The sequence below is a fragment of the Vulpes lagopus genome, chromosome 19 (genome assembly GCF_018345385.1).
Source record: "Vulpes lagopus strain Blue_001 chromosome 19, ASM1834538v1, whole genome shotgun sequence".
Taxonomy (NCBI): domain Eukaryota; kingdom Metazoa; phylum Chordata; class Mammalia; order Carnivora; family Canidae; genus Vulpes; species Vulpes lagopus.
The window spans coordinates 27,522,065-27,542,327 of NC_054842.1; the positions used below are offsets into that span (position 1 = coordinate 27,522,065).

A 20,263-nucleotide genomic window follows, 5' to 3' on the forward strand; every position below is an offset into this window, starting at 1 on the left:
TATGGTACTGCAATTAGTTTTTTTTTAACTAGTAAATTACTAGATGTTTTCATTCTTAAATTGTATATATCACCTTGCTCATAGCTCATTCTCTTACATGTTGTATGTTTGTGGTACATTCTGTGAACATTATCAGCCATTCACTAATCATTGGGGAACCTCAATAACATGAGTGACTCCTGTTTCTAGAAAGTAGTTAAAAAATCTCAAAATCTAGGGGTATTAGACTGAAGATGTTTGTGAAGACAATATAATCTAGTTTGATACCATTGACATTGTTTGCTAGGCGTCTTATTTGAAATTCAAACATATTGAAAGGTTCTGTAGAAAAGAAAAACCTATGGCTTTGTAACTGACTTCTTTACCATTATCAAGTTTCCACTTGCTGTACTTTCTGTTAAATATTTTTGATCCTAAATGGTAATACCATTTGATACTAAGTAGACTTGAGCAAAGTTGTTTTGCAGCAAAACAAATCACCCTTATTGGGTTTTGTTGTAATTTGTTCTTGGTTAAACTTTTCCTGTTTTTTTTTTTTTAAAAGAAGAGAAGATGATTAGAACGCTACTATTATGTTGAAAACTAAAAGATTTTGTCCATCTGTATTCTAGTAGGAGGGGAGCAGATTATTGGGAAACATTTATTACGTTGTGTTCTTCCAGTTTGGAATAATTTTGGTGACATTGAAGATTTATATTCTCTTGAGAAATTTTGAATTCTGTGTGAATTAACCAGTTGTGACTCTTTACCTGACCTTTCAGTTTTGTCTATTAAATTACCACTTTAAAAAAAAACAGCCCACACAGGATGCTTCTCGTTGTTACCTGGATTTCTTTTACTGAACAGAACCCCACTGGAAGCTCATTTCCTCATATACCTTATTTCTGTTCTTTGTAAGTCATTTTCTAGGGACACCTGGCTGACTCAATTGGTTAAGTGTCTGACGTTGACTCAGGCCATGATTTCAGGGTCCTGGGAGTCTGCTTTTCCATCTGTACCCCACGCCCCCTTCATGTGCTCTCACTCACTCCCAAATAAAAATAAAATCTTAAAAAAAATTTAAAATAAAATGATATAAACAAATCATTGTCTAGCTCTTGACTCAGTAAAAGCTTTGGATGAGTCTTGAAATATTCCTAATTCAGTCAAGGATTTGAATAATGGATAGGCAAGACAGAAAAAGAAAAAAATGTCAAACTTAAAAAAGTAAGGATACGATTTGTTGGGGAAAATGGCAATAAACAGCAGACACCATCAGTGTTATCTGGCTCACTTATTTTTTCTTTCCTGGTAATGTAGAGTCACAAATTTAACTACTTTTGCTACATGATCACTGTATAAATTGTAATTTTTATCTTTTACCACTGGATGGTGCTTTTGCATTGGTTTCTGCAGACAGTCTAAATTTGCATAAGGAACATTAAAAACTTCATCGTAAAGAACAATGAAATTAAAATTTGATAGTGATATAGTTGGTCACATAAACATTAAAATATAACTATTATTTGTGATACATACTGTAGTTTTAAAAAGATAAAACCCTTGTGCATGAAATGGTTAAGCGTTAAGAGCTGTACCTGACCGTATTTTCTAATACAGTCTTCAGTCTACCACCTTAGAAATATTTTAGGTGTTTTGATTTTGTAGGTGATACTATAATTTAAATGGCACTTAAATAAAACAGTTTGATTTGTAATGTTAAAATATATATGCAGATAGCTCAGGCTTTTAAAATTGTTGTTTGTTTTTTAAAGATCTTATTTATTCATGAGAGACACAGAGAGAGGGAGGAGAAACAGGCTCCCCACAGGGACCCCTATGATCAGGCGTCCCTAAAAATGTTTTTAATAATCACCTTGTTTCTATCTGGAAGTCATCAATTGAAGCCTTTTCTTTCACAAATCCTATATTCAAATTATCTTTTGTGAGCTGCCAAGGGACTTTTTGATAGTTATCCTGCTTGGGCAATTTGGGTTTATTTAGGATTATAACAAACAAAGCATGAGTTTATTCGGATCGTAACAAAGTTGTGGAGGTGGTAATTCAAGAAAATAATTTCAAGTAAGAAAGCATTCACTTATGTTCTTTAACAAGAAAAACAGAAACTCTAGAACATCAGTGTCTACACAGCTTTCTCTGAGACCTTCTTTCTCCAGTTCAGTCTTTTGTTTCTTTTTCTGTTCTTTAGAGGATTATTTATATAAAAACAAGCATCTGAAATTACCCCTTCTTGTATTCTGCTCTTCACTAGCTATTTGATAGCTTTTGAGGTATGAATGAGGAGACCGTTATAGCCCAGCAAGTTTCAAGTCTTAGTCGCTTTGCTCTGTGATCAGTGCCTAGCTATTTCGTCCCTTGGGCTGAGTATGGAGCTGCTAAATGGCTTTGGCCTGACAGATTTGCTTCTTAACAGTGAATCTTCACCTAGCAGTATTCACATTTTGGTCCTAAATTTTATTAGTTACTGGAATGTGAACTTTTGTCATTTAACCCTTGTAGAGGTTATTTTTCTTGCCTATAAAGTGGTGATTGAGTTTAGCAAATAAGAATCATGATTAAGAAGTAGTGTTACTCAGAAAAAAATATGTGCACATAGGAAGGAAAGAACAAAGTACCTGCAATCCTGCCACTAAGTTAACTAATCTGTTGTTGCTTTAAAAATAAAAATCCGTTGTTGCTTTAAAAAAAAAACCCTTCTGATTATTATTTAACAAGATTTTGTTAAAATTATGTTAATATTTAGTTAATTAATGTTAATATTTAACATAATTAGAATCTTATTTTATATATTGTTTTGTTCCATATTGTTTGTCCTGTGTTTTTAGAAAATTGTTTAAAAATTTTGTTTCTAAATATTCAGTTTGGGCGCCTGGGTGGTTCCATTGGCTAAGGGGCTGCCTTCAGCTCTGTTCAGGCCCACTCAGGTCATAAGTCCTGGGGTCCTAGAGGGGTCCTGGGATGGAGCCCCAGTTTGACTCCCTGCCCAGCAGAGTCTACTGCTCCTTCTCCCTCTGCCCCCTCCCCTGCTTTTGCACTCATGCTCTCTCAAATGAATAAGTAATCTTTAAATGTCATTCAATTTTATTGTATGATATATGCTATATGTTACATTGTTTTATTGTTCAACATTTAGGTTGTTTTTAATGTTTTGTTATAAAAGATGCTTCAGTTAAATCATGATATGCAAAGTTTTGTAGGCCTCACTTTTTCTTCTATCTACATTCTTTTTTTTTTTTTCTATCTACATTCTTGTAAGAAATGCTAGTTTAAAAGCTGTGAAAGACTTACAGTGAATGCTATTGACAGCAGTTGGCAAACTTTTTCCCCAGAAAAATCACAGTTTACTTCTTTTATCATCCCTCTGGCTTGGACAGTTGCATGCAGTAGCCTGCTGTTGTTTTCTGTGTTTAGTATCACCTCATTTTTAGGCCATCTTTTACACTGCATCCACCGTGAGCATCCACTGTGAGACTTCTAAGATACAAATCTGATCATCTCATTCTTTGACTTAAAATTTTTTGGTGGTTTCCCCATTATTCTGCAGGTTAAAATGTATATATTTAATGTGGCATTCAAGACCCTTCATAATTTAGCCCCTGTCTGATTTTTCCAGCCTTATTTTAATGCAACCCTACTATATATTTTGTTGATAGGCAAGTAGGAAGGGAATATTGTAGACAGGGGAAACCTATTCAGAGGCACAGCTGCAGGAAACAATATGGTACATTTAAATTGCAACAAGTACATTTATATATGTGAAACTTAAAGTAGTGGTAGTTTTTAGTGTACTTTAATAAGACAGTTGACTAGGGGATCCCTGGATGGCTCAGTGGTTGGGCATCTGCTTTTGGCCCAGGGTGTGGTCCTGAAGTCCTGGATTGAGTCCCTGCATGGAGCCTGCTTCTCTCCCTGTGTCTCTGCCTCTTTCTCTCTGTCTCATGAATAAATAAATAAAATCTTTAAAATAAAAAATAAAAGTTGACTAAATCAAAGGAGGCAAATAGCATTTTATCTATGATTTAGAAAGTAAGCAGTGATACAGAGAAGTATGAATCAAGACTCTTCGTTACAGGGACAGAAATCCCAACTCAAAATGATTTAAATTCAAAAGGAAATGTATTGGCCAGGCAGTAGCTGAATGGTCAAGCGGAGCAAGATAATAGGACTTGGTGACAATAGATTCCCCATCACTTCCCACCCTTTTTAAATTTTGTCCTTTTTTTTCCCCTCTTCTGCAGGCAGTTTAGCTTACATTGTCCTTATCTGTAATCCTAAAAGAAAAGAAAGTCTCTTTCCTGATAGCCTTGGCAAGAAAGCAAAGTCCTAGGGAAGAGACTGCCTGATTTTGATCATTTGTTCATCCCTGAATTAGACATGTGACTACGAGTAGGTGGTACTCTGGCCAGTCCTGTGTCTCTCCTATACCTTTGTACCAGGTGAACTGAAAGGAAGGGATTCTTTTGAAAGAATATGTTTACTGCAAAGATGGATAGAACCAGTGAAAGGAGAACCAAGAATTGAGAGACCAATTAAGAGGTGGTTTTGATAACTCAGGGGAGGACTGAAGTGGGTTCTGAAATAGATCGCTCTGAGGAAAGAAAGTTCAGGAGGATTTAAGGTAAAATACCTAGAAGTGGGTGACTAATGAGAAATGGGAGATAAAGTAAGGTTAGGCTTCTAGGAAATTCTTTGTGTTCTGGGCTACCGTGTATATGGTGATGCCATTACTATTAATCAGGAGGTTTAGAAAAAGAACACTTTGGGGGAACGGACTAGAGATAAGTTGATTTTCACTTGCTGAGTCTGAGATAATTTGGAATACGCAGATAAAATGTGCATTTGGAAGTTGTGTCTGGAGGTTAGGACTTGAAAGAATCACATGTGATGGCTGGTATTACAAATGAAATTGTCCAGGAAGAGGTAGTAGACAGAAGAGTAGGCTGAAAGAAAAGCCAGTATTTAAGTATGGGTGGTGCAAGAAAATCCAAGTGGGAGGGGCCAAAAAAGAAGGTTTAGAAATATAGGTGAAATAGTTCTGGAAGAGAGTTTTAATAAAGAGCATTGGTGGGACGCCTGGGTGGCTCAGTGGTTGAGTGTCTGCTTTCAGGTCAGGTCGTGATCCCGGAGTCCTGGGATTGGAGTCCTGCATTGGGCTCCTACTTCTCCCACTGCTTAAGTCTCTGCCTTTGGGTGTCTCTCATGAATAAAAAAAATAAATCTTTAAAAGTTTTTAAAAAATCATTGGTATCTATAATTGTAGTTTGAGAAAAATGAAGATTTTGCAATATATTACTGTTGCTGATCTTAGACCAATTTCAATTGAATGGTGAGTATAGAAGTCAGATTATAGCAGGGGGAAACAAGTAGAAAATGGAAAGTTAGCTCATGAAGGAAGCAAAGGAGTTTTGTGGAGGTCAAGAGGAAGCGATAGAGACAGTAATAAGGGATAAATCAAAGTGATAAAGGAATCAAGATTGACAAAATTTATAAAAAGATGGAAATATTTTTGAATAAAATTATTGTTTCTTCTGTGCTTTTAAGCTCCTTCCCATTGATTGCAAAGTCACTGAGGTATGGGTACCTGCCTTGCAAGAAGTGTTTAAATAAATGACTACTGAATGAATGAAAGATCAGAGAGGGAACTTGAAGATACAGTATGTTTGAAGGTAAACCAGAAGGGAGTTGAAGGAATTCATCCCTGTTCTCTTTCTCTCTGAGGTAGAATGCCAAGAAAGTGTTTCCCCAGCTTGCTTACCTCAAAGCAAGAATAGATTTGAGAGTATTCTTAAACTAAGAGGTACTGACACAAATGGAGTAATACTTTTCATTTCTGGCATCTTAATTTTGAAATCAGGACTTCAAGTCAGATGCTGTTTGGTTCTCACCAACTCAGGAATCCCATTTGCTTCCTTAACTGTTAATTTAACTTCTCTTGGATGTGTGATTTGTAAGAAGAGCTAGGCTTTGGAGACAGATGGTCCTGGGTTAGGGTCTGTTTTTCTCCACTTGTCAGCCATATGATTTCCAGTGTTTAACTTTTCCATTTCAGATTTTTATCTGTGAAATTGGAAGTAGAAACTACTTTGTAGGCAAGTTAAAAATGAGTACACATAAAGTGCCTAGTATCATCATGCATTCATATTACCTGGGATGTTCATCCCAGCCCCATATGAGCAGCCAACCTTGTTCTATCTTCACATAAAATAATGCTAGATAAAAGTACTATCTTATATTTAACCAGATTTTATCTTGCTGCTTGTTGTTATTCATTGATCTAGTTCTTATCTCTAGACTTATACAATTTGATGTCTTTTTATAATGACCTTCACTTTAAATATTTTAAAGCTGTCCTATTCTCCCTGACTCCTTTTCAGACAAAATCCCTGTAGCTTCATTGACATGACATGGTTTTTAGATCCACATTGTGCTGGCTTTGGGTATGTTCTAGTCTCATTACTTTAGATGTGGTTTGATCTATGTCTAGGAAATAGCATACTTTTACTAAAGGAGAAAGGTGAGATTAATAGGAAATATTTTTTGAGGGATGCCTTCGGCTCAGGGTGTGATCCGGGGTCTGAGGATAGAGTCCCCCATCGGGCTCCCTGCGAGGAGTCTGCTTCTCCCTCTGTCTATGTCTCTACCTCTCTCTGTGTGTCTCTCATGAATAAATAAAATCTTTTTTTAAAAAACCATATTTTTGAGATAAAATTTTCATTTTAATTGGTCAAAAATAAAGTGTAATTTTACTATTTCATATTCTAAAGTGTACTCTTGTCAATGGCATTTATAAAGTGATTGCCTTTATTCTGTTTTAAGATAAGTTACTGATGACTGATTTTTTTTTTACCCCCTTTTAAAAATCCCTAGAGGACAGCCCTGATGGTGCAGCGGTTTAGCGCCACCTGCAGTCCGGGGTGTGATCCTGGAGACCCGGGATTGAGTTCCACGTTGGCTCCCTGCATGGAGCCTGCTTCTCCCTCTGCTTGTGTCTCTGCCCCCCCCACCCCCGTCTCAATAAATAAATTATTTAAATAAAAATAAAAATCCCTAGAGCCTTCAATATCATCTAGTACCTAGTGTGTTGTGATTCATTAATGAAGGTGGGAAAAGTACACTATTGAAATAAGATGCAAGATTCAAATTTTTAGTGTTGTACATAGCATACTTTTGGTTGTTTGCTCATCAGTCATTACCCACTTCCTTCCTTGCAGGCCCCCAGTTTTGTTTGGTTGCTCACTGCTCACCTACATGACTTGAAGAAGTCTTTAATAGTGTAAGCTAATCATGGTAATCTTACTCTTACCTAGTAGTGATTTCTTTAGGAAGGAACATAAGAGGCCAGGACTGGTCAAATGTCTGGAAAAGTCAGTTTAGGTAGCTTCTAGGAAAGTTTTCATACCTATAAAGGGAAAAACAGCAGGAAACTTACCTTTCTGGGGGACAATATGTGTCTGATATGATGCTTTGAAGTATGGCAGGTATCCATGACTATGAAGGGAATTATCCTAAGGTCCATACTGAGACAGAAGACTTAGCTGGAGCCTGGTGTCAGTTAAGTACCTTAGAGCCACCTTAATTTCACTGTTATTTATGCTAAGTCTCTTTATTGTTTAAGCCAGTTGAGTGTAATATGCTATTTTTAGTTTAGTTTAGGATAGCCCTAATGTAGGGAACAAATGTTTTTGAAAGTCTGCTGGACTGTTCCAGTAGAACAGTAGACACTTTGTGGGAGGTCCATTAAAATGTAATGATGAGTCTCCTAATTTTAAGATCACATTAGAAGCCTATTTAGGTGAAAACCTTCAGGGGTATTCTAGCATACTAAATGTTCTGCTGTTGAACGAAACAGACAAAAACATTTCTGTACTGCAATAACTGATACAGATTTAATTACCCAGATAGCCAAGAATGAGCTATTTATCAATTCTGAAGGGCCCCTTTCCATTTAAGAAGTTCAAAATTGACCACATGTAAAGGAATTGACTTTATTTTATTTATAACATTAAGTTATAAGCATGGCTTTTTACAGGTTTATCAACGGTATCAAATCTATTTATGCAAAAAAAATTCCATGCCTGGTACACATTAGAAACACCCTTTCCTTTTTTTTTTCTTTAACAATAGAAGCTGTTCTATAACGTTTTAGATAGCACTCTTTAATAAAAGGAGCTGAAGAATATGAAAAATGTTCTAATTATCTGAGTCATCACTTGGACTTTAAAATAGTTACAAGTTTCAGTATTTTTGTCTCCACCCTTCTACAGTTTAGAAAGATGTGAATCATTTTCTTTAGTATTTCCCAAATGATAGCTACTTTGAAAGGGAAGTGGTATATGTGGTTCCAATTTGTGTGTGAAATAACTAGTGTACACTTCAGTTCCTGATTTTAACTGCACTTTGTGGGATTCCCTTGGATGTCTCATGTAATTATTGCTTATAAAGGTAAACATTGGGTAACCATAGCAACTTTTTTTTTTTAATTTTTTTTTTAATTTTTTATTTATTTATGATAGTCACAGAGAGAGAGAGAGGCAGAGACACAGGCAGAGGGAGAAAGAAGTAGGCTCCATGCAGGGAGCCCGATGTGGGATTCGATCCCGGGTCTCCAGGATCGCGCCCTGGGCCAAAGGCAGGCGCTAAACCGCTGCGCCACCCAGGCTGCCCACCTTTATAAATATCTTATTTATAAATTTATTTGGCAGGGAAAATGGAGTTACTTTGAATTACATGGTATTTTGAATACATGAATCAGTATAACTTTGTATCAGTTGAGGCCCTGGATAGGCAGTTCACTTTTCCATACATCCAATTTCCATACATCCAGGATCACGCCCTGGGATGAAGGTGGCACTAAACCACTGAGCCACCGGGGTTGCTCGCAACTTACTTTTAAGTTGAAAAATTGCCCTAATTTTTAAAGTGCAGTAATTTGATATTACATTATATCCAGTGTCACCACATTGTACAAACCATAATGAATTGCAGATAATCTCACCTGTTTTTTTTTTTTTAAAGCAAAGCTGAAGTTCAGCCTGTTTAAAAGTTTTACACTCTAATTTGTAATATTGGACTTAAGTTGTATTTGATGCAGTTACTGAGAGATCATAATTACATTAATAATAATGTAAGATTATATTTCAGAGAATGTACTTATCCTGGGCCTGGAAAGACAGAAGTCAAATGCCAGAGATTTTGCTAATTAGCATAAGTCCCAGCCAAAAACTATACTAATAAGAGACATATCACATAGAGTATTTAAAAGTAATACAGCTTAAATAACTACTTCAGTCTGGCCTTCAATTCAGTCTAAATGATAAATACTTTTGCTTAATTTCAAACTACTTCTTGAGATAATCAAAACTATGAAGAAAATAATCCAACTTTTAAAAATATTGCTTAAATGCAATGCTATATACTTGACAACAGAATGTTTTCCTCCCCTTTCTCTGTTAGTTTTGGCATATTGGGTGTATTCTGGAAAACTACCTATGTTGTTATATTTGACTTGTTAATTTTTTTTGCTTGCATACTTTTTGAAGGAAATAACTAATTCTTTTGAGACTCCAGTCTAAAAACAATCATTTAAATGTTGATTTAGGTCTTAAGTTCTCATAAATAAATCTTTAATCTACACTCTTTCCAGGAAGCCTATTCCATTTCCTGTCTGAACTGAAACTCTGTTTTCATAAGTATATGCTTCTCTAGAGGTCTCAAGTATTGTTCCTTTGCTCATAGCCAGTATATCTTAGGAATGGCTTTGTGTGTGTATGTGTGCATCCTCTTGGAGAGAGGGAGAGGAGTAGAGTTAGCATTCTTCTAGTCATCCATTATAGCTATTAAAATGTTACTAGCCTGCCTAACCATAAGAAAAAAAAATCTTCTTTTGAGGCACATACCATCTGGCTAAGTGACTCTTCTGTTTTTTTGTTGCTATTGTCTGTTGAATCTCACTCCTAGTTATACATCTGGATCAGAGTTGTATCAGTCATCTATATGATTTCATTTCTTTGTAGATGACATTTTATATATCATACTTCACAGTTCTACATCAGTAATCTTCTCTACTTGGCTCTTACCACATACTCCAATAACCACATCCCACAATTTTTCTTGTACTACCTTCACTTCTGTATTTTTGTTGTTAACCATCCTAGACCCTATGACCCATTACTTTCAACTGCCAGCTAAATGCTCACACTTACTCCTTTTCAACTTCATACTTTCTCTTCCACTTACCTTACCCACATCAACCTTCCTTCCTGTGTCAAAAGAGATCTCTTCATAACTCAAGATGACTTTCCACTTCCATATAGAACTCCCTTTTTTCTGTATCTGTGAAATCTACCTTCCTCAGTTACTTTTTTTTGTTATTCCCCCTTTCTAATCTTTTTAAAAGATTTTTTAGCATTAAATTTTACTTATTTTTAAAATTTAAATTAAATTAACATATAATGTATTATTAGTTTCAGAGGTAGGGTTCAGTGATTCATCAGTCTTCTATAATATCCAGTGTTCATTACATCACATGCTGTTCTTAAGGTCCATCACCCAGTGACCCCTTTTTGACAATACCAAGTCTTCTAATTCATGAACACAGGATATGTTTCCATTTATTTGTCACTTTAATTTCTTTCATCTATGCTTTGTAATTTTTAATGTACAAGTCTTTTACCTCCTTAATTACGTTTATTAGTATTGTTTATGATGCTTGGTATATAAGGTTATTTTCTTAATTTCCTTTTCAGATAGTTTATTCTTAGTGTATAGAAAGGCAAGTGATTTGGTTGATTTTTTTTTTTTTTTTTGTATCCTGTACCTTTACTGAACTAATTAATTCTAAGATTTTTTTTTTGTGGAGTCTTAAGGGTTTTGTACATAATAAGATCGTGTCTTCTGCACGCAGAGCTATTTTTACTTTCTTTCTGATTTGAATATCATTTATTTTTTTCTTGCCTAATCACTTTAGGAAATCCAGTACTTTATTAAATAGAGCGAAAGCTTTCACTTTTTTTTTTTTTTTTTATCACTGCATGTGTAGGCTTTTCATATAAGGTCTGTATAATTTCCTTCTTTTCCTAGTTTGTTGTAAGTTTTTATCATGAAAGGGTGTTGAATTTTTCAAATGTTTTCTTCTGTATATATTGAGATGATCATATATACACATTTTTTTACCCTTTATTGTGGTAATGTCATGGGTTATATTAATTGATTTTTGTATGATTAACCATGGTTGCATGTCAGACATAAGTCCTATTTTGCCATGGTGTATGATCCACTTATTTATTTTACTTATTTTTTATTATTTGAGAGTTTGGGTTGGGGTACAGAGGGAGAAGCAAGTTCCCTGCTGAGCAGCGAGTCTGTCCTGGGGCTCCATCTTGGGACCCTGGGACCCTGGGATCTTGACCTGAGCTGGAGGTAGATGCTTATTAGCCAACTGAGCCACCCAGGCGTCCCTCAAATGATCCTTTTAATGTACTATTGAATTTGGTTTGCTAGTATTTTGTTGACAGTTTTATCAGTGTTCGTCAGGAATTTTATATTCATCTCTAATTTTGTTTTTTGTATAGTGTCTTTGTTTGGTTTTGGTATCAGGGTAATGCTGGCCCATACAATCAGTTCATAAGTGTTCCTTCCTCTTGAGTTGTTGTTGTTGTTTGTTTTGGTTTTGGTTTTTGGGTTTTTTTGGAAGAGTTTGAGAAAGATTGGCATTGATTTTTTTTAAATGTCTGGTAGAATTTACCAGTAAAGCCATCTGGTCCTGGGCTTTTGTTTATTGGAGATTCTTGATTACTGCTTCAGTCTTTCTGTATTCATGATGTAGTCTTTGGTAGGTTGTATGTTTCTAGGAACTTACCCATTTATTCTAGGTTACTTGGTTGCTTGGCATTATAATTGTTCACAGTAGTCTCTTATCCTCCCTCCTTCCCTCTTCCCATGACATCAGTTTTAGTGTCTCCTCTTAAATTTCTGATTTCATTTGAGTTCTCTATTTTTCTTGGTCTAGCTAAAGTTTTGTCAATTTAATATTTTCAAATAACCAACTCAGTTTTGTTGATTTTCTTTTTCCTTATTGTTTTCTTTAGTTCTGGTTTTATATTATTTTCTTCCTTCTGCTAACTTTGGGCTTAGTTTGTTCTTTTTCTAACTACTTCAGGTGTAAAGTTAGATTATTTGAGATCTTTCTTTTTTAACATAGTGTTTGTTACAGTAAACTTGCCGCTTAGTACTGCTTTTGCTATATCCCATAAATTTTGGGATATTGTGTTTCGTTTTTCTTTCAAGATACTGAAATATTTCTAACTTCCCTTTTGATTCCTTCTTTGATCCATTGGTTATTCAAGAGTGTTAATTTCCATATATTTATTACTTTTCCAATATTGCTTTTGTTGTGGATTACTAGTTTCATTCTGTTTTGGTCAGAAAAGAGATTTGGTGTGATTTCAGTCTTAAATGTGTTAAAATTTGTTTTGTGACCGAAGATGTCATCTATCCTGGAGAATGTTTTGTGTGTGATTAAGGACAGTGTATATGCTGCTCCTGTTGGGTGGAATGTTCTTTATGTTTCTGTTAGGTCCATTTGGCCTATAGTGTTCAAGTCTACTGTTTACTTGTTGACTATTTGTTTGGATGTATCCATTACTATCCATTACTGAAAGTAGGATATTGAAGTCTGCTACTATTATTATATTGCTGTCAAATTTTTCCTTCAGTCTGTCAATGTTTGCATCATATATTTAGATGTTCTGATGTTGGGTGTGTATAATTGTTACATCTCTCTAGTTTTGTCCTTATATGTCTTTCTTTGTCTCATGTGACACTTTTTGACTGAAGGTTTAATTTGTCTGATACAAGTTTAGCCACCCTACTCTATTTTTGGTAACATTTGCATAGAATATCTTTTCCAACCCTTTGCTTCCAGCCTATATGTGCCCTTAAAACTAAAATGAGTCTCTTGTAGACAATGTATAGTTGGAACTTATGTTTTCTTTTTTTTTTTTTTTTAAATCCGTCCAGTCATTCTGTGTCTTTTGATTGGTTAGTTCTTTTTTGAAATCAAGTTCTTTAGCCTTCAACATGTTTATCTTGATCATTGCCTTCTCTTCCATAACTCTTTATGGGTTAATACTACTCAATTTATTATTTTCTCAGAGTCAAATTTATTGAAAAAATTTAATCTATGATTGCTACCACTACTTTCGGTACCTTTCATTATTTTTCTCTGAAAAGGGACATAAAGTCATAAAATGCTAGAACTGAAAACAGCTGTAAAAATCATTTAATCAGATTCATTTGCTTCAACAGTAAAATGAAGGTGCTAAGAGAAATGAAGTAATGTGCTGACAGCTAGTCAATTTTTGTTAACTTCATCATACAAATTTTATATGGAACCCTATGTATGTGAAGAGGCCTTTGATTACTGAAGAAAATGTCACCTATGATGTTCATATGCTTTGTTTCAAAGAAAATAATGTTGCCTTCAAACCAGGCTTAATATTGTGATAAAATTAGAGAGATGTGTATATGTTATCTGGGAAAAAACAAAAGGTAAAAGAACTAGTGAGCTGTTCAAGTTATGACAGATATCTAGGAAAAGTCAACTAAGGCTGCTAGCTCCTATTGTGGCTAGCAATAATCCAGCAATGTATATTCATATTATTGACTGATCTATCATAAAAATCTAAACTATGTTCTTTTCCTTAAGACAGTAATGTAGGTAGCATATTTATTAGATTTCTGTGTAGTAGAACAGTTAAACTTTTAAAAAGTTAGTCTTTATAGGTCTAAACCAGTGTAGTGTAATGATCATCACTAGCCAGATATGGCTGGTTAAAGTAACTAAGGAACTGAATTCTTGATTTAGTTTAATGTAAATTTTTAAAAATACTTGATTTAGTTGTTAGAACGTTAAAATATGTTTGCAACAACTCAAACACCTTTATTTGCATCCTCAACTGTAAATGGTTTGAGATCTAAATACAAACCTGTTACTTCTTTTTTATTATTTAAATTCATTTTGCTGGGATGCTTGGTTGGCTCAGTCAGTTAAGCATTTGCCTTTGGCTTGGGTCATGATCCCAGGGTCCTGGGATGGAGCTCCATGTCAGCCTCCCTGCTCAGCTCCATGTCTGCTTCTCCCTCCCCCTTCTCACCACTCATGCCCTCTCTCTGAGATGAATAGATAAAATCTATAAAAAATAATTCATTTTGCCAACATACAGTATAACACCTAGTTCTCATCACATCACATGCCCATCAGCCAGTTACCCTATCTCCCCACCCCAAATCCATAATTTCTAAGGAAAATTTAATGTTCACATTGATATATGCTTTAAGTATAAAATATACAACAAATTTTGAAGAAAATAAAAAGAATGTAACATATCCACTATGTTATATTTATTATAAGCTGAAATACTAATATTAAATTTTACAGATTCTCACTCTCTTCCCTGTTCATGCTCATGCTACTCTCTCTCTCTCAAAATCTTTTTAAAAATTAAATGTGTTCGCTAGAAGAATTTAAATTATGTGGCTCGTTTTTCATTTCTGTTGTATGGCACTTGTCTACACTTTGGGTGATTAAACTCTGGCACTGTAAATAGTTTTATATTTATTGATTGATTGTAAATACTTTTAATGTTAAACCTAAAAAAATAAATAAAATGTTTTTAACCATTTTCTCAGAAATGTGATCAAGAGGAAGTTTTGATACTAGATGTTCTAGTTAGTTGACCATTGGTTTGAGAAGGCACCCTTTCAATAAATCAGAGGAAAAACAGCAACAGTGAAGTTTATGAATAGCTTTATAAAAGCCATCGTTTTTTAAGAGAATGAACAATTAGAAGATATCTTTATATACTAATTACAATTAATAAATTCATATGCTGTACTCCTGCCAGTGACTTAATTTAATTAAAGTGGCATATTTGTCTTGTACCTTTTGTTTAGGTCTTCTGTATTTACTGCACTTTACTATCATTTGTATTCTTATCTTGTACTGGATAGTTTTTTCATGTACCTCATTTAGGCTGCACAAGGTCTTTCTCCCCCTGTTTACTGAGGTATAATTGACAAAAATTTTATTACTTAAAGTGTACAATGTGATGATTTGAAGTACATATCCTTTGTGAAAAGGTTACCACTATCAAGCTAAAAGTATGTTAACACATCACCCACCTCTCATAGTTATCTTTTTTTTCTTTTGCAGTAAGAACACAATATCTACTCTCAGCAAGTTTCAAGTATGTAGTTCAGTATTATGAACTGTAGCCATCATGCTGTGTGTTGAGATCCCCAAAAGTTACTGTTCTTAAAAATGAAAGTTTGTAAAAAAAAAAAAAAAAAAAAAAAATGAAAGTTTGTACCTTCTGACCAAAGTTTCCCCTTTCCCCTACCCCCCATGCCCCTGGCAACCCCCATTCTACTGTCTGCTTCTATGAGTTCAGTTTTTTAGATTCCATGTATAAGTGGAATATAGTATTTGTCCTTTTGTGTCTGGCTTATTTATGCTTATTTTATTTTTTTAAAGATTTTATTTATTTATGAGAGGGAGGGAGGGGCAGAGACACAGGCAGAGGGAGAAGCAGGCTCCATGTAGGGAGCCTGAAGCGGGACTCTATCTTGGGTCTCCAGGATCACAGCCTGGACCGCTGAACTGCTGAGCTACCGGAACTGCCCCCATGCTTATTTTATTAACTTAAATGCCCTCCAGTTTCATCTGTGTTGTTGGAAATGGCGGGCAGGATCCTTCATTTTTACGGCTGAATAATACTCCTGTGTGTGTGTGTATATGCACTTTAAAAAAAAATCCATTTGTCGTTGACACTTGTTTCTATATCTTGTCTTTGTTAATACTGTTGAAGTGAACTTGGCAATGTAGATGGCTCTTTGAGATAATGATTTCATTTTCTTTGGATATATACCCAGAAGTGAGATTGCAAGATCCTATAGTAGTTTTATATTTAACTTTTTGAGGAACCTTCATACTGTTTTCCATGGTGGCTGTACCAATTTATAATCAGTGTTCCCTTTTCTCCATATCTTTGCTAACATGTTATCTCTTTTTGATACTAGATGTCATACCAGGTGTGAGGTGAAAACTCATTGTGATTTGTTTTTTTTTTTTTTTGCTTTGTATTTCCCTAATGATTGAGTACCTTTTCATTTACCTGTGGCCATTAGTATGTCTTTTTTAGAAAAATATTTATTTAGATCCTTTGCCTACTTTTATTTTTATTTAATAGGGTTTAAAAAAAAAGATTTTATTTATGAGTGAGAGAGAGAGAGAGAGGCAGAGACACAGAGGGAGAAGCAGCTCCCCGTTGATCAGAGAGTGCGATGCAGGCCTCCATTCCAGAACCCTGGTATCGTGACCTGAGGTGAAGGCAGACACTTAACTGACTGAGATACTCACATGCCCCAATCCTTACCTGTTTTTAAAAATCAGGTTTTTTTGTGTTTTTGTTTTTTTGCTATTGAGTCATATGAGTTCCTTATATATTTTGGATATTAATTTGTTATTGGATATATATGGGTTATAGTTATTTTCTCCTATCTCATTGGTTGTCTCTTCATTTTGTTGATACTTTTTTTTTTTTGCTGTGCAAAAGCTTTTTAGTTTGATGTAGTCCCACATGTTTATGTTTGCCTTTGTTGCCTGTGCTTCTGGTGTAATACCAAAAAATCCTTAGATTGCATCAGGTCTTTGAAGGCGGAGATGATATATGACATTTTATAATGTCCTATGTGTATAGTAGAGTGGAAATGATAATATGGAATATTTGTTTAATCATTTGCGATTGTAATTTTTTTATAAATTTATTTTTATTGGTGTGCCAACATATAGAATAACACCCAGTGCTCATCTCGTCAAGTGTCCACCTCAGTGCCCGTCACCCAGTCATCCTCACCCCCTGCCCACCTCCCCTTCTACCACCCCTAGTTTGTTTTCCAGAGTTAGTAGTCTCTCATGTTCTGTCTCCCTTTCTGATATTTCCTACTCATTTTTTCTCCTTTCCCCTTTATTCCCTTCCACTATTTTTTATATTCCCCAAATGAATGAGACCATATAATGTTTGTCCTTCTCCGATTGACTTATTTCACTCAGCATAATACCCTCCAGTTCCATCCACGTTGAAGCAAATGGTGGGTATTTGTCGTTTCTAATGGCTGAGTAATATTCCATTGTATACATATACCACATCTTCTTCATCCATTCATCTTTCGATGGACACCGAGGCTCCTTCCACAGTTTGGCTATTGTGGACATTGCTGCTATTGTAATTTTGAATGTATTAAAAATATTCTTGCCAAAAGGTTTTTAGATTGTTGCAATGTTCTGAATTTTGAGTAGGATGGAACCAAATCTCACTGTCCTTTAGGAACTTTTTTATACTCATCTTAGAATTAGACAAGTACAGAATTGCTAACACTTCATTTTCAAATCATAAGAGTAGATGTTCAAGATATAGATTTTAAATTAAGATTTGGACCTGACCTAGAGAGTCCAGGGTCCTTGGATATGATGTGACAAGTCCTATTACTCATTTTAATAAATTTGGAAATGGAAGAAGGCCTAGATTGCTTTAGCTCTTGTAAGCACTAGATGCTTATGTAAAAAACCTAGGAATTGTTCGTGATTACCACCTTCTCCCTCATGGGTATGGCCATCTACTGGCAGGTACTATAAATCCTATTTCTAAAATATATCTCCGTCTCTGCATTTACATGCTCAACATCCTTGTTAAAAGTACCTACTCTTTGGATTATCGCAACAGTCTCTTAACTAGTCCTTTGGCTCCATTCTTCTCAAATTTGTTCTCTACACGGAAGCCACATAATCTTTTTAAAGCAAAGTATGACTACCTTGTTTTAAAATTTCTCATGACTTCTCAATCAGAAAATACAAACTTTATAATTTGCTTTACAAAGCCCTATATAGTCTGAGTTTACCTATTTCTCCCAGCTCCCATCTGTTACTGTTCCTCATGATTGCTCTAGCCACACTGACCTTCCTCTAGTTTTTTACCTTTCAAGAAATTTTTCCTTCTACAGTTTATCGTAGTTTGCAATTATATAGTATTTATTTGTATGTAAGCTCCGTTAGATTAAGGATTTGACTGTTTATTCATAATTTTGTTTCTTTAGCATAACAGAAAGCCTGGCACATAGTAGATGATGAATAAATATAGATAAATGGTTAGGTCATTGACTGAATGGATGTTACTGAACCTTCCTTCCCATATATGACTTGAATAGTAGTATCCACAAGACATGATGAGGATTCAATGAGAATATATTTTTTAAAGATTTTATTTATTTACTTATTGAGAGAGAGCAGGAGGAGGGACAGAGGGAGAGGGAGAGAGAATCGCAAGCAGACTCCCTGCCAGAGCATGGAGCCTGACTCAGTTCCCAGTCCCACAACCCTGAGATCATGACCTGAGCTGAAATCAGGAGTTGGATGCCTGACTGAGCCACCAACGCACACCACAGTGAGAAAATTGTGATAAATATTTGTTTTCTTCTCCCACCCCCTCCGCTGAGTTTTGTTTGTTTGTTTGTTTTTTGCTTACCCAGTATAAATAATATAGTAGATTAATTCTTTGGTTAGTTTTCTGGTTAGTTATTGTTTCTACTGTAATTTGTTGCAGCTAATGTTTATAATCCATTTTATTTATTGAAAAATTTAAGTATACTGTTCTAAAATGTGGATCACTTACTAAAGGAAGGGTAAGGTTATCACTTAGTGATACTGATAGCTTCAGCTCCCAGTAAAAGAGACTCAAAATCACATTGACTTAAGGTAGAATTTCTGTTTCTTTGTAACATAAGAGTTGGGAAGTGGGTATTCTAGGGCTTTTTTGGCAGTTCTGTTCCACAAAGTCTTCAAGGGACCCAGATTCCCTCTAGCCTACTCTTCACCACCTTAGACTCTGGTCCTTGTTTGGTTTAAGATGGTGGCATGTCAGCCATGTTCCAAGAAGTAGGGTGGATATACCATTTGTCCTTGTTAGGAATAGGAGATTTTCTGGCAACCACTTAACACTTCTATTAAAATATTGGTTGGAACTTTGTCTTGTGGTTCCCAGCTACAGGGGAGGCTGAGAAGTATAGACTTTGTTTTGTGAGACTCTCTACTACCTAAAAATTGAATGTTCTAGTTGAATAAGATGGGAAGAATGGATGCAGAATATAGAGGTCTTTGTAAAAAACCCACCAGATTAATAATAGGTAGTATTAATATATGTTAACATGCGGAGTATAATAATATTAATAACGGGGACACCTGAGTGGCTCAGCGGTTGAGTGTCTGCCTTAGGCTCAGGGCGTGATCCCAGGATCCAAACCCACATTGGGCTGCTTGCATGGAGCCTGCTTCTACCTCTGTGTCTCTATCCCCCCTTTCTCTCTCTCTCTCTCTCTCTCTCATGAATAAATAAATCATAAAAAATAATATTAATAATGGAAGAGTTAACAATTCATTATTACCATAATACCAGTGGGATCAAACCACTTGAGATTATTGGATATCAGTGGTTGTCAGCCATTTTGGAAGTGTGGATGGGTAAACATTTAAAAAATAGCTTAGTTTGTAAATATATTATGTGCATATTTAATTTGCATATAAGGATTTTGAATCCATCATTTTTAAAATATGTGAGGTCATTTTTATACTGGTTGTATGAAGAACTGGGAAATCTGATAACCTGAAGAACAGCTATTTAACAACTTTTTTCCCTTCCCTCTCCTTCCTGCCCCATTTTCTTTTAAATCTGTTTATAAGGCTTTTTCTTAACTATATGGGCAGATGAGGTCTAGCTCAAGAAGATTGTTCAGGATTCTTGAACTATGAGAAATGTTTCTTAAACATGGTTTAAACTCACTTCCTTACCATCTTTCACCACAAGCTTTTTATTTTTTAATACTCAGACTAGCTTGGCACAGAGTAGCCACTATATATACCCTGAGTAAAATTACTTTTCTATGATAATATGGAGGTCACAGATTTGCAAGGAATAAGATGAGCTTTGGATTCAGTCTCTGTACATAAAGAAAAAAATCATTTGTGTCAGAAGAAGAAAGGTAGTGTAACAAAATTAGGAACGTGGGATGCCTGAGTGGCTCAGTGGTTGAGCGTCTGCCTTCCGCTCAGGGCGTGATCCCAGGATCCAGGATCGAGTCCCATATCGGGCTCCTTGTGGGAGGCCTGCTTCACCCTCTGTCTGTCTCTGCCTCTCTCCCTCTTTCTCTGTGTGTC

General features: G+C 35.3%; 1 protein-coding gene across 12 annotated transcripts in view; it reads left to right on the forward strand.

Moving 5' to 3' along the window:
• ANKRD28 (ankyrin repeat domain 28) overlaps positions 1-20,263 on the forward strand; it is a 197,373-nt gene that overhangs the window by 56,019 nt on the left and 121,091 nt on the right. The gene's annotated exons all lie outside the window — the stretch shown is intronic.